Source organism: Grammomys surdaster, unplaced genomic scaffold, assembly GCF_004785775.1.
Source record: "Grammomys surdaster isolate TR1022 unplaced genomic scaffold, NIH_TR_1.0 372, whole genome shotgun sequence".
Lineage (NCBI taxonomy): Eukaryota > Metazoa > Chordata > Mammalia > Rodentia > Muridae > Grammomys > Grammomys surdaster.
In genome coordinates this window covers 6,668,956-6,685,031 of record NW_021604791.1, presented here as the reverse complement: position 1 = coordinate 6,685,031, position 16,076 = coordinate 6,668,956, and positions in this window count along the sequence as shown.

Genomic DNA, 16,076 nt, shown 5'->3' with positions numbered 1-16,076 from the left:
GGGTGGAGAAAACCTAGTAACTGTGACCATGTGTTGTGAAATTTTAATATGGTTTTACGAATACAGGCCGGGAAACTGATCTGGCATTGGGTGTAGGTGAGGGTGTGTGTGTGTGTGTGTGTGTGTGTGTGTGTGATGGGGAGGTGGCGGCGGCAGAGGAGTGGTTAGAATACAAAGGATAGGGCAGTTTTAGTAAAAGGTTTTAGTAGATATCCCGTGGCAAATGGACGATTCATTAAATTGTCAGTTAAATCAATGTTCCCCCGGAAAAATTACCTCCAGTAGTTGTTGAATTATATAATAAAATGGCTAGCGGTCATTTGGCATTGTCTGTGACTTGGGTATCTGAATACAATGATCGATTTTGAGTCATTTTTAAAGAGTCAACAAAAGGAAGGCACCTTGGCCACCACCTTTATTGCCTGGCCTTTTTTTCCCCCCCAAGAGAAAACTGCCAGAAAGAAAGAAAGAAAGAAAGAAAGAAAGAAAGAAAGAAAGAAAGAAAGAAAGAAAGAAAGAAATTAATTCAAGGCCAGTTTTGAAAAGAAACATTTGGAAATGTATCTCGAATTGGTTACATGGTTGCGTTATGGTTTATGCTAACTCACAGATGTGCCTACGTGAGGGGTGGGGTCCTGCAATGAAACATTATTATTATTATTTTTACTATTGATTATTTAAATTTTACTCCAAAGTTTTTGTTTAGAGTCACCTGTAACAATTGAGAGACTTTTTTAGACTTTTCAGTATAAACAGAGCATTGAACCGGGAAGGTAATAATACTGACATTAGAGTTAGGAAAAAAACAGAATTATCTAGTTCTTCATAATCTACAGCGCACTGTAGCAGCGTAAGTTATTACTGCTAGGCTAAAGAGCTGCATTTTACACTTTCTTATGCAATTTTGTAGCAATTTTTGTCTGTTTTTGTGTATGTTTCTATGCAAGTGTAAGTGTGCATGTGCCCATCCGTTCACACACGTGCAGCTGTTGGAGGCTAACGGTTTAGCATTCTCCATCATTCTCTTCCTTGTATTTTGAGACAGGTTCTCTTATTAATTTGAACCTGAAGCTCATCAATTTGGCTGGATTGGCAGGCCAATGTCCGCTCCCCAGCACTTTCTTCACCCGCCCAGCTTTTACGTGTGTACTGAGGACCCAAACTTTTTGAGCTTGTACGGCAGGAGCCCAACTGTTGTCTGCTTTTACAATCTTTATGTCTCTCTTTGCTTTTTATTTGTTTGTTTTTGTTGTGTTTTGTTTTGAGACGAGGTCTCATTTAGCCCTGGCTGGCTTTGAACTCATTATGTAGCAAAGAATGGCCTTGAACTCCCGATCCTCCTGCTTCCACCTTCAGGATGCTGGGATTGCTGGTGTGTGCCTCCATGTCAAGCCACAGTCTCTTTGTAACGTGGCACAGAGTGGCAGTCAGTAGTTCATTGTGGAAAGAATAAGCTAGTGATAAAGAAAATGCAAATGAATAAAATATACAAGCAGGTGCAACTGGCTTACAGTGATGAGTATTTGCTGAAGACCTACTATGGGTCAAGAACTGAAAAGCATTTCCACATGTGGTCCATGAAAGCCTAGTGCCTGACTTTTACAGTCATAGTGGATATGCATATTCATGAAACATGGGACCTTTCAGGTGGCCTCTTTGATGTCACCCTATAGCTGAATAGGGACAGGAGGGCATTTCTCTTGTTAAGTATGGTTGTTTTTCACAGGCTCCTTGTGCAGAGGCAGGGCAGATGCTATCATTGCGATTTGTAGGTAAGGAAATCCAGACACAGCGGGATTAAATGACTTGCCAACTCTTGCCACTAAAGCAACGGTGCCAGGGGCAGAGGCTGGATCGCATGCCTGCTGCTCTGGTCCCTGAATCACAACCTCCTCTGAGACATTTGGCTCCCCTAGGAAACTAGTTAAAGTCTCCATCCTGGATACATTTTATACAAGGAAGAGCTCTTATAATAAACCCTTTGTGTGGCAAATAGTTCAAAATTTCAGTTTCCTCCCCTGTAAGATTCCCTTTTCCTGAAGGAATTTGTGAGGGTCAAATGAAATGGTATACACATATCCTTTGCGAAATGTAAGCAAAACATCCAAGAACAGCTTATCTTCATTCTCATTATTAAAAGGGTGAGTTTGAATTAAGAGATGTATTGTTTCCTAGTATACAGACATTGAGTGTGTGTGTGCACGCGCATGATTTTGTTTTTCTTTTTTTTTTAGGACTGTGTGTAGGACCCTACAGATGATTAGCAAGCACTCTGTCACTGAGACACGTCCCCAGACTCTGGTCTTTTGGGACAGAGTTGCTGTGTAGTCTAGTTCCTATCTTGGCCTTCCACCTGCTGGAATTATTGGCACACATCACCATGCCCAGCACCAATGCTGCCTTTTTAAACTCTTGAGGTAGTGTTTAGATTTCCCACACGTGTTTTCCATATCACTTTAAAGATGCTACTTGAGATCCACTAAATGATTCTGGTACTCATGGAAGCACCAATGGAAAGGAATGTCGGGTGACATGCACTCCATAAAAATCTGTTGTGGGGTCTCTACACTTCTCCTTCAAGCCCTTCCATCAGTTGGAGTTTCAATGTCAAATTACAAATAGAAATATATTCTTAGAGGATCAAATAGTAAAGTGCTTGCCTAGAACATCTTAGGAAGCCTAGTCTCCCCCCACCTCCCCAATCCCCACACGTATGTGTCTCTTAAACATTTCTTTTCTCACAGTTGACATTTATTATTTCTCATGGTCGAGATCCCAAACGAAGCAGTCTATATGTGTGTTATCTAATTTAGCCCTTGAGACCATCCCGGCAGGAGACCTTGTGTTTCCATTTGATAACTGAAATTAGGACTCAGTGAGCTTTTTGTGAACTTGTCCAAGGTCCCAAAGTTAGTGAGGGACAATGTGGGAGTTCAATCTGAGTCTTGCTGGACCCCAAAGCCTGTTCTTCTCCTTGATTACCCTACTCTTCTGGGGTCCCTTCCCACTGATGGCTCCAGATGTTTTCAGTCCTTAAAAAAGAACCATAAATTTGGGTGCAACATATAAAATTTCCCTAATACAGCGCATGGCGTACAGCTTCCTTTGAAAGGACTTGTTTGAAGTCCATTTTAAACCTGGTTTATAAGTAAGAAAGCTCACACAGGAAACCAGTAATTCATTTTGACTTGGCTGGTCTTTAATGTAAATATTTTGGAGTCGCTTCTCAGGGTTTTTGTGATAGAGTCAATTAATTGGTCATTTTTATTGAGCACTCAAAGGTTTAATATATCTTCAGAAGAGACAGACCGTATAGCTGTGCAACTATAAAAAGACTTTGCTATAAATGAGTGTCGGCTGTTGTTAAGGCACAAATGAAAACTTAAAAGCCACAGAGGGTGCTTTATAGTGTATTGATTGGTCTCAAAATCACAAGGCAGTAAAAGTAATGTTAGAAGAAGGTACATGTAAGAAACTACCATCGACTATTATACATGTATAGCATATTGAATGAATATATATATATATATATATATATATATATATATATTCTAGTTTTAAATCAACAGTTCTTATGTTTTAGCAATTACTTAATTTTAATACATTTCTTGTTTCTGGGACTCTCCTGCTTTTAAAAATATTGTGAGGAAGCTGCAAAGAAGGCTCAGGGGACAAAATGTTTGCTGTGCGGGCATGGAGACTTGAGTTTGGATCCCCGTCACCCACGTAGCAGATCGGGAATGGTGACATGCATATGTAAACCCAGCACTAACGGTGGAAATGGTGGTCCCAAGGGCTTGTCGGCCCACCAGTCTACCTAAACGGTGAGCTCCAGATCTCGTGAGGGACTTACCTCAGAAGACATAAGATGGAGAGCTAAGTGAGTATACACAGTATTTAAAATGTCTTTTCTGAGAAAGATTCTCAGGTAGGAGTTGGAATTATTGATGGTCGTGATCCACCCTATGTAGGTGTTGGGAACTGAATTCGAATCTTCTAGAGAAGCAGAAGGCATTCTTAACCGATGAATTGTCTCCCGATCACCCTGTTTTAATTTTTAAATCACATGTATGTTTCTGTATGTCCATGTGGGGTACATGCACATGAGTGTAGAGTGTCTCAAAGGGATTGCTTCCTCTAGACCTGGGGTTCCGGGTGGTTGTGAGCTGTCCAGCCCAGGCACTGGCACCTGGCACTGGCTGTTCTGCAGGATCAGCATAGGATGATAACTGTGGCGCCATCTCTCCAGCCCCAAAGCTGACAGTTGTAAGATCAGGGTTTGTATAAACAATGATCCTCTGAAGCAGCAGCTTAATGACTTACGTGTTTTGGAAATTTGTGTATTTCTGCTTGTCAATCATTGTCTTTTTCTGGGATTAGTTACAACTGAATGTAGATATAGTTGTATTCTTTTGTTGTTGTTGTTGTTGTTGTTTTGTTTTTTTGAGACAGGGTTTCTCTGTGTAGCCCTGGCTGTCCTGGAACTCACGCTGTAGACCAGGCTGGCCTCGAACTCAGAAATCTGCCTGCCTCTGCCTCCCAAGTGCTGGGATTAAAGGCGTGCACCACCACTGCCCGGCAGTTGTATTCATTGTTAAGCATTCAATTTCGTCCTTAGGTTGGCTATGAAAAAATTCATTTGCAGGCTGGGCCTGCCTGGAATCCTGGTGTTCAGGGGACCAAGGCAGAAGGATCAGGAGTTCAGGGGCAGCCTGTGCTACATAGGAAGGCCTGTCTCAAACAAAAAAGAACAGAAGTAAACCCATCCCAAGCCATATAAAAATGATTTTGCATCTAATGAAACTGTGTATTATTGTAGTGGTCCAAGCCCATTGGCATGGCCCATTTAGCAATGAATGTTTTATCTTTACTTTAAACTTATTCCTTTTATTTTCTAATGCTTAGTCCCTAATGAACTGTTATAATTTTTGTAAGAATCAAGAAACTTAGCTGCTAGATATGATGGTGCACACCTTTAGTCCCAGCACTTGGGAGGCAGAGGCAGGTAGATGTCTCAGTTGGAGGCTAGCCTGGTCTACAAAGGAAGCTCAAGGACAGTCAGGGCTACACAGAGAAGCCCTGTCTCAAAAAAACAAAACACAAAAGAAACTTAGCTGTTGGATGGTCCCAGTTGCTGTAATTTATATGTTTAGGGAGATAATAAATTTGTCTTTTTATTACATTTCACTCCCTTTATTAGTGGTGTGAAAATTCTTAAAGACAGACACTAAGTCATTTTGGGTGTTTCCTTGTCCTGAAGACTTTGAAGCATATGAGGGCAGTGAAGCGGTTTAGATGTGCAATCTCCACACATGTGAGAAGTACAAGGGGGCAGACCCCTACTCCATAAGCGGAACCTGATTTTAAGGAATGTTGGTATAAAGACAGAAAAATGCCTCTGAGAGATGCTTCATAGCCAGACAATGGTAAAGTGACATTGCCACGTATCTCGTAGAAGCCAAATAGAACAATACCGTATGCATAAGCTTCTGTATTCTAAAAAGTTCCTATGTGCATGCTCGTTAAAACACCAACAATGCAAAGTGTATTTTCAATTGAACACTCGAATCTTCAGCAGCTCTTCCAAAAATCTATAAACTTGTTGGATGTGTGCTGTGTTGAGAGGAAATTTCAGTACACTTGCTTCTCAGATGGGTGGAGTGTTCAAAGCCAGACACGGGGAGGTCTGAAGTCTATGGCTCCCTAGAGAAAGGTAGTCAGAATAGGATGGAGAAGCCAGTAGCGGCTGCGAAGAGGAGTTATTCTAAAAGAGAAGTTAAGAGGACCAGCGTCACCAAAATGTACTGACTGGTCTTGGGGGAGGAACAAGCAGCTCCGTGTGCAAGCCCACTGGCAAGGTCCACTGTCCACAAGGTTTGGCTGGCACAAAGGCAGATCTGGAGACAGGCTGGGGATGAAGCTGGAATCCTTGAGCCCTTGGTAATTAGTTAAGTTTAGGAACAACTGTAGTCAGTAAGTTATCAATGAAAGTTCATATATGTGATTGCTAGCGTGAAGCTAAAAGGAAAGAAATACCATAATCCCAAGATCAATGTTAGCAGGCGACAAAACCTTACCACACCAAACCCTACAGCCGTAGCCATGTACGATCTTCAGTGAAGGTCAGTCACAGCTGGCGTTCTCAGGGTGCTGTGACAGAGCCAACGGGGCCGTTTAGATACTGCTTCAGAATTTCCTTCTTGTTTTTTTGTTTGCTTGTTTTTTGTTTAATTTTGGTTTTTTGAGATGTTCTTGAAAAGCATAAATATTCAATTTTTTATTTAAAATTTAAACTGATGCATAAGACATACAAAGTATACATAATAGTCAGGTGGCCTGTGATGTTTCCATATACATACACCAGTGATATATGAATCAAGGGAAACATCTCGTTTTGCTCTGAGGAATTCTGACTAATACATCTTGAGTGACATTGTTTTTCTCTTTGGGGTCCCAGTGGCAGCCGGGGTCCAGCTTCCTGGCTTTCTTTATGGTGCACCTGCCAGTCCACGTTTGTGATGGGTTAACTGTTTCTTAGAGTTAATGAGGTCGGGGTCATAGGTTTCAGTGCCTGGGAAGGCTAGCTAGCTCTGCTTTGTTCTGCAATTGCTTATTGTACTCTTAGCCCAGACCAGCCATCTGGCGGAGGCAGATCTCTGATCACAAAGGGATTAATAAACAATACAGTGTGTGTGGTGGTGGGGAGGGGAGCCTGGGGAATTTCTCTGGAGACGTGGAGTACTTGGAGAAATGATTGCAAATCATGTGCAGACTTATTTCACAGCATCATTTTAATATGTGGATGATGGCATGGTCATCGGACTGTTTTCTTGGTCATTCCTATTAAACTCTCATTTTGTGCTTTTTTTTCTTCTTACTATTTTTTAAGATGCTTCATTAAGACAGCTCTCACTTATACGCTGTCTCCAACGTTCTTAACTTACCCGGAGGTTTGTAGGATAGTGGTGTTGGGAGTCAGGATCAGGGTTAGAGTGATAGATCCGACAATTTACTGGTTCACACAGCCACTAAGTTAAAAAGAACAATGTTACAATGAAAAGAAAACACTGTTTCTTTTCATTTGTTTGTTTGTTTGTTTGTTTGGTTGGTTTGGATTGTTTTTTAAAGAATTTCTGGAGAGCTACTTTATAGCACTTCTAAGTGTGCCCTGATCTGTAAATCTGTTGTCTTCTTTATTAGAATCCCTTGTAGTGCTGAGAGAAGTACCAGAGGCTAATTAGACCTGTGCAGTGGCATATGGCCCCTCTGGTCCCAAGAGATGGACTGACAGACTAAAATATGTGCTTGGTTTATTGAGATGAGAAAGGTTGTAAACAATGTCACTGGTGATTTTTAAATGTTAATTACACATTGAAATTGTAACATTTTGGCTCTGATAGATTAAATAAAATATTAATTATTCTTGATTTTGGCTATCTTGATGGTTTTCAGTATGTCCATTTGAAAATTTAAGAAAATGTATCATTGTATATGTAGCTTGCATTGTATTTTGGTTAGGCATCAGAGCTAGAACAACCCCTCTGATTAAAGACTGAGCTGGGCTCTCCATTGTCCAGAACGCTCTCTGTTAGTAGGATGGGCGCTCAGGAAAGCAGGAACTCTGGAACACCAGTGGGTGCACGCAGTTATCCTGTCAGAAGGTCTGTGTAGGGGTCATTGTATGTTGGATATGAAGCTAGTTTACACTATACTAATTTTTCTGTACACACTCATCCAAGGATAGGATGGCTTCATTATGTTTATAATGTTATTTAGGCTTGTTTAACCTTCTGAAATGGGTCAGAGGTCCTCTAGCTTTATTAGGTTCTGAGAAAAGCATATTAAAAATACTAGACAATAGCGGCTGGGAAGATGGCTCAACAGTAAAGTGCTTCTGTGTTCTCTCACATCTGTGTTAAAAGGCCAGGCTTGATGGTGCATGCCTCTAACCCCAGGGCTGGGGATGTGGTGCCAGGAGGACCCCAGGGACTTACCGGCCAGCCAGTCGAGCTCTAAGTTCTGTGAGAGACCAGGTCTCAGGCAAAGAGGCGAAGAGTGAAGAAGGCACCCAGTGTTGACTTCTGACCTTCTTACATACACATGCGCATGTCCCTGCACACACGTGAACACATACACACAATAACAAAAATAAAACACGTTACCAGTTGTAACTCTGGGAAAAACAGAGAGGGTGCCCAGCCAAGTGGGCACTTTAACATGTGTTTTTTATGGGTAGTCCTGGGTGAGCTGTGGGCAGAGCAGCTGTGCTCTGGGTTATAAGCAGCTCCACTGTGGCCATGATTGACAGCTTAAAGATGTCTGTGTTAGGAGTCGTCAGGTCTGGTTTTTCTTTTTGGTACATGCTCAGTTCCTAGTGATTCTCAGTTTGTTATCCACTTCCAAGGGACAACTAGTGAACAGCAAGTTTGTTAGGGAGCTCTGATGCTTCACTTAAACTCACAATCCAGACACTGTAAATATTCACAAATTTGTCCTTTTTTTTTTTTAAAGGAACAAGGGAAAGAAGATAAATATTGACCACAGAAATGGTGTTACATGGGCATGTTTCTAGCTTTTTCCTTTGCATTTTCCGTATCATTTCCTATGCTTTTTTTGGATTACAAATAGTTCTGGTTGGCTCTGGGTACAGAAAAACCAAACCAGGTAGGACTTCCCACAGAGTTACCCGAGGGCAAGGAAAATGAATGCCTGTGTCCTGTGTTTTTCAGTGAAAAAGACCATTTCCATCCTCAAGTCCAAGTGTGTCTTCTGTGAATGTGCTGGGCACCCCTGTGTAGCACAGATGACAGTTTTGGGACACGACATGGTAGACCTCAGTTAGTTTGTCACAGGTTTTTTAATTATTTATTTTTATTTTATGTACGTTGGTGTTTTGCCTGCATGTATGTCTGTGTGAGGATGTTCAGTCCCCTGGGACTGGAGTTACAGACAGTTGTGAGCCGCCGCCACGTGGGTGCTGGGAATTAAAACTGAGTCCTCTGGAAGAGCAGCCAGTGCTCTTAACCTCTGAGTCATCTCTGCAGCCCCTTGTCATGGTTTCTAACTTGAAACAAAACAAAACAAAAACCCCACAATTGTGTCTTACTATTGAACAATGCATTCTGGTCGATGTTTGACAATTTGCTCACTGATTTCTTGTGTAGCCAGGACTAATGGCATCTTCTATCTAGCAATAAAAGATTGTCCCTGTTGTGTCATTTCCATGGGCAGCAGCAATGGTGGGGTCTGCACTGGCAATAGGAGTCACACTGACTGTGGAAAGGCAGGAGATACCATGTGGGTCCCCTTGTCCCTTGCCACCCCAGCTGTTTGTGCTGGGCACTGTGAGGTTAGGTAATATAAACGTAAAAAACTCACACTTGGCTACAGAAGACTGACAGGGCAGAGCTTAGAGGGTCAAAGTGGTGTGAGACCTTGGAGGAAGGAGTCGTATTTCTGGGGAGTGCGGGGAAGAATGAAGAAAGAGTAGGAGGAAATTCATGAACGAAGAATATTTGAGCAGGGTCTTGAAGGGTGAGTAGGAATTTAACAGGTAGAAAGAGGCTGGAGAGGTATCACCACCCTGGGGAACATAGCTTATGTGGAACACAGTATACTCCAATAAACCACGAAGCCATCCCTTACCAGACACCAAACCTACAGGGAACTTAATCTTAGACTTCTCAGCCTCCAGAGCTATAATAAAAATCTTTGTGATTGTAGGACGCTCAGTCTGTTAACTTTTGCTATAGCAATATGATCAGACAAAGCAACACCTGCCATGGCGGATGCCCAGACACGGAGTTCAAAGAGCACATTGGCTTGCTAAGGATGGGTGGGAGAAGACAGGCCCTGTCCCAAGGCTCAGTGTTGCTTCTGATTGGCCTAGTGCCCTTGACCTTGGACGTGCTGCTTCATGGCTGTGGGCCCCAAATATCTCATGTGGAAGGGACAAGAGTTAGCCAGCCAGCAGATGTACACATCTGAGACAGAGACTGCCTCTGTGCCCAGACTGTTGTTCATGTTTGCCCATCGTACTTGCATGGCGGAGAGGATACTCTGACCCAAGAGAGGGACAATAAACAGCAATGGGTTTATTATCCTGTAAGTCTATAATGTGCTGTCAGGCAGGGAATGGCACCTGTTGTAAAGGTAGAGTAGCCCAGCGAGGTCTGAATGGAATAGAAGAAGCCGTGAGGATATTTGTAACTTCTTCTGATTCTAAAATCCTAAGTCTAATTAAGTGGAAAGCCACGGGCTCAGTCTCTTCAACACTGATTACAATCCATTTCTAAGTAAATGTTCTTACAGTCTTGATTAGATCCAGCAATGTGGCCACTAATGGGCAGAGAGTATTCCAGTACCCCACTACATGCAGATTGCCTTCTTTAGTGCCACAGAAAGAAAATGCCCTGGGACATCATTCATCTCAAGCCTTGAGGCTCATGCATAGAGGAAGGCACTAAATAGTTCACTGGCTGGATTTAGGGTGGCTGTTTGATACACCAGCGGGCTCGCCTAAGTTACTTTAATATAAATTAAATGAAGTAGGAGCACTGGGACAAACCTGTTTTAATTACAATTGGAACACATCTTTGGAGACTGCTTGACTGTTAGAATCATTACACTGTTATTATGTTTTTTTTTTTTTTAAAGAATTGTTAATAATCTGGGTCTAGTCTGAGGTCTTTTACGTTAGCTTGCAGATTCTTCTCAATTGAAGTGAGAAGGCTGAAGAGTACAAACATTTATCTTCAGCATCTTTGCTATTGGTGAGGTGAAGGAGCTAACAGAGGCAGAGGGGTATGCTCACGGGCAACTTGTTCTGTTCCGGGACTGTGGCCGACTGACAGACTGTGTGCTTAGCCCAAATGAGGTCCTGGTTCAATCCTTAGCACCCAAATCAACAAACAAAGCAGAATGAAACAAGGCATGGCCAGTTTCTAGTGGGAGATACTGGGTTGGGTGAACTACACTCTCCTTTGACAGATGGTCTAGTGTTCAGTTGATTTCCCGTGCCTCTGTCTGCAGTGTTGGGAAGCTCGCTCGGTAGACTCTCTGCAGAGATAGTCCGGGTGTGATCCCTGACCTTGGCTGGCATGGAATCCAGGCTGTGCCGCTCTGTGTCCTGGGATAGACTTCACAGCCAGTGAAACCAGCCCTGTGTGAATTATTTAACTCTTCTCGTCCTCAAAGAAGGCGACTGAGTGGCTTACGCATTCAGGCTTGTAAGTGTACGTCTCTGCTGCTTCTAGTGAAGATAGGGACCTTCTGGGTCTCTGGCTCAGCCCCGTGTTTCTAATCTCCCCTCTCCCCCACATTACTACATTTTGACAATCCTTGTTAGAGTGTGACTTATATTTTAAAGTCAAATTCTCATCATACTTTTTGCATGCATCCGTCTTCCTCAGAATGCTTTGTTATTTTGTATAAAACAAGAAAATAAGGAGGAAAAAGAAGAGGAGGGACACGGGGAAGGCAGCTCTGCTCTGATGCTGTGCTAACGGACATGTTGGGACTCACTTTGTTCATCACATTGAATGTCTAGTATTCTGTTTTTTTTCTTCAAATGTTCAAAAAACATTCTATCCACATTGTGGTGAAATGCTTTAACAGAACACCATCCCCTCCCTCTCTCTCTCTTTTCATTTTTAAACATTTGGTTTTATTATTTTCTTTTATCATTTAGAAGATAATAGCGGATGACATTTTGTTTTATTCTTTTCTATTTATTAATCATTTTATTTATTTACATTTCAAATGTTATCCCCTTTCCCAGTCTCCCTTCCATGAACCTCCCCCATCCCATCCTCCTCCCCTTTGCCTCTAAGAGGGTGCTCCCCCACCTGCCTCTCCTCTCTAGCATCCCCCACGCTGAGGCCTCAACCCTACACAGGACCAGTGATCCGACTGGTGCCAGATGAGGCTGTCCTCTGCTACATATGTAGCTGGAGTCATGGACTGGCCTGTGTGTGCTCTTGGTGGCTTAGTCCTTGGGAGCTCTGGGGGGTCAGGTTAGTTGATACTGTTGTTCTTCCTATGGGGTTGCAATCCCCTTCAGCTCCTTCAGTCCTTCTCCTATCTCTTCCATTGGGGTCCCCGGGGTTCAGTCCAATGGTTGGCTGTGAATATCTGCATCGGTTTTGGTCAGGTGCTGGCAGAACCTCTTAGAGGACTCCTGTCTGTAAGGACATCTTGGCATCAGCAGTAGTGTCTGGGTTTGGTGTCTGCACCATCCACACCTCTTTAAATGTGTGACTCATTGGCGTTTATCACATTCAGAATATTAAACATAGGAACCACCTATCACCATGTTCTACATCTGGACACTTGGGGTGGGTGGCATGTGTGTCGAGGTCATAGGACAGTTTTCAGGAGTCATCTGTCCTCTACTTTGCTTGAGCAGAATCTCTCCTGCTTTTACTGTAATTGTGTGGCGTCCTCTGGGCCCGCTGGCCCATTCCTAGGAGTTTGTCCACTCCGGGTGTTATAACATTTGCGTTTGGGGGTTTCATTTATCCATTTCACATCTCTTCAGGGTTCATCCATGCAAGAGTATGTACCACCTTTCTTCTTCGACAATGTATATGATATGATTGATTTATATAAAAGGTTAAAGATACATTTATCTTTTCAGAGCATACACATTTTTCGTTTGGTGGATGTTTGGCCACTGTGAATAAAGGTGCCGTGCAGGTGGATATACGGTAGCTGTTTCCTGCTTTCTACTCTCTGGATATACTCAAGAGTGCAGTGCTGGGCCATACAGCAATTCTGTGTTTGACTCTCTGAGAGCTCTCCAAGCAAAATCACATGGTCACTGCATCATTTTGTGTTCCTGATAACAATGCTGGAGGATTCTAGTCTCCGTATCTTCTCCAATACTTGCTGTCTTCTGTCTCTTCTGACACCTTTTGTCATCCTAATAAATGAGAACTATAATCTCATTTTGCTTTTGATTTGTACATCCGTAAGACTAATCACTTTGAATACCCCTTTAATGGGATTATTTGCCATTAGTGTATCCTGTTTGGAGAAATGTCCGTTTAAACCCTTGGCTTATTTTTTGAGTTAGATATTTTCCTTCCTTCATTCTCTCCCTTCTTCCTTCCTTCCCTCCCCTCCTCCTCTTCTTCCTTCTCTTTCTTCACTTTTTGCTTTTCTTTGCTGTTGAGTTGTATAGCTCATGTATCTAGATATCAATCAACAGGTAGATGACTTACAAACACTTCCGTCCTGCCTTTCTTTTCATTCTCTGGACAGAGTTCCCATTTTTTTTTAACTAGACTCTTTATTTATGAAGGTGAAAGGAGGTTACTGTGAAATAACACCAGCAAGCATGTGTTTAGTTTCTCCTGGAGACGGGGCTATTGCGGATGTTTTACGAAGGTGCCCAAGATGAACCTAGTGTGTGAGTCCCCACCTGGATTTAGACTGTGAGTTTACAAATGTTGCTCCTGGAAATTGGTGGGGCAAAGCCATGGGTAAGTCCTGCCAGGTGCTGAGCTTCCTGTACTCATGGCATCTGACATTTAATGCTGTTGGATATGCTTTCCCTGTGTTGCCTTCCAGAACTTTCCGTAACCTCCCTGTTCATGCATTTTCTTAGTTGACTGGCTTCGCCTCATTACATACAGATCCTCTGCTGTTCCTGGCCACACTGCTTCCGTTATGATGTCCATTTTGCCCTGGATAGAGTTCTATTGTTCCCTTAGCTCATGCTGGCGGGAAAGCTATCCACCAGCCCAGTGGGCTGCCATCTCTGGATCACTCAGATGCTTTCTTCTGGAGTCAGGATTAAGTGCTGCAGCTCTGTCTATCCAGTGGCTTTCGATCAAAAGCTTTTGTTCAGAACAACTGTTACAGCCAAGCTTCCCCAAAAGCATGCCCTTTGACTCGAATAACTGATTTCCACCCAAAGCTGATGTTTACTCCGCTTCAAGGCTTGTCTTTACTACCACGTGAAAGCCTACACATAGGACAACAGGGAGAAAACGCCCAGGTATGGTTTGCTGACTCTTACCATCTGGCAAAGAATATTTTTCTATAATCAGTGAAACTTAGAATTAAGACGAACTCTTCTTATGAATCTTCAGAAACTTGTCTTCAAGAGTTAGGGACTTACTGCTGTGAACAGACACCATGACCAAGGCAAGTCTTATAAAGGGCAACATTTAATTGGGGCTGGCTTACAGGTTCAGAGGTTCAGCCCATTATCATTGAGGTGGGAGCATGGGAGTGTTCAGGCAGGCATGGTGCAGGCAGAGCTGAAAGTTCTACATCTTCATCTGAAGGCTGCTAGCAGAAGACTGGCTTCCAGGCAGCTAGGATGAGGGTCTTAAAGCCCACACATGCACAGTACCATGCCCACTCCAACAGAGCCACACCTTCTAAAAGTGCCACTCCCTGGGCTGAACATATACAAACCGTCACAAGTGATCTCAGGTGAAACTACATGGGGGAGATGTATGTTTTCAATAAGTGGTCCTTTGTCTTTAATTTTAATTTTTTTTTAAGTGAATGAGGCTCAAGGACGTTAACAATGTTAGAGATTGCATTGCTTTCTGACATGCCCTTGTGGAGACAAGACAGGAGATGAATGCTCTCCGGGCTTCCAGTGATTAGAGACTTGCATAGAAAAAGCTGCTCTTTTAGCATTTAGTAACTCTTAGTGGGCTATAGAATCAGCACTGGTAATAAGGTGGAAACCAAAACACAGATATAGCTGTTCTCCACAGCTCTGTGCTAACAGCATGGCGAGGGTGGCATCTCAGGTCTCAGAAAGTATGACCCAGATGTTGCACAGATAGATTCAAGCAGTATAGGTTTTTGTTTGTTTCCTTTAATAATTAATTAATTAGTTAATTAATTAAATGTGTGTAGCTGTTTTTCTTGTATGTATGTGTACACCACATGTGTGACTGATGTCCATGGAATCCCGAAGAGGGCATCCAGATCTTCTAGAACTAGAGTTACAGACAGTTGTGAGCCGCCAGGTGGGTGCTGGGAACCAAATCCTCTGGAAGAGCAATCAGTGTCCTTAATTGCTGAGCTAGCTCTCCAGCCCCTGTTTTCGTTTTCTTAGATGTGAACAAGAGTTGTTCTTGGATATAGCTAAACTTTCCTTTGAGGGAAGTGAACTCATAAAATCACTTTGCTGTAATAACATCCTGGTTACTAGAATTTTGAAATGCACCTGTGTGGATATGTATATATGTGTCCATGTGTGTGCAAATCGTCTTTGAGTGCTAGGCATTGAATCCAGAGCCTTGAACATTCTGGGGAAGCACTGAATCCGTCAGCTTAGTTTCTGGAGCCTGCCTGGCTTTGCCCTTATCCAGCCCAATTTACTGGTATTGTTGCAAACTACAATATTTGTATTTGGTTGGTTAGAAAGCACGTGTACCTTTAAAAGGCAATAGGGAAACATGTATTTACTCTGTAGGCATTTCAGTTTTGCTACACCAAATACTATTTTAGTGTGAAAGAAGTGTCTTGGCGCTCGCCCCGGGTCAGAAGCATGCAGTGTTTTCTGACCTTCTGTGAATGCATGAGCATGTGTCCCAGAGCTCAGAACACTTCAGGGTAAATTTCAAAGCTTTCCCCCTCATTGAAATGAGAGAAGAAAGAGATAAGAATTTCACATTTGCTTTTCTTTTGGTGTGTGTGTGTGTGTATGTGTCTGTGTGTGTTTCTAAATTGGATTTTTCCCAACCCTGGCCTTGGTAGAGCATATTTCATGGAACACTTATGAATATTTTGGCATTATTTAAAGAGGAGAGACAACGCTTGCGCAACCTGGATTCAAGATTGAAGGAGGAAGTCATAGGGTGTATGACTTCAGTTCTAGTTTGCTTCTATTGCTATGATAGACAGCGTGACCCAAAGCAACTTGGGGGAAGAAAGGGTTTCCTTGGCTTACATGTCACAGTCCAGGCCAGTGGAGAGCATGTAGGAACAGCTCTTACTGGCTTACTCTCTATGGTTTTCTTATAGGACCCAGGACCAGCTTCCCAGGGATGACACCATCCACAGTGGGCTGGGCCCTGCTCCATCAATCATTAACCAGGGATGAC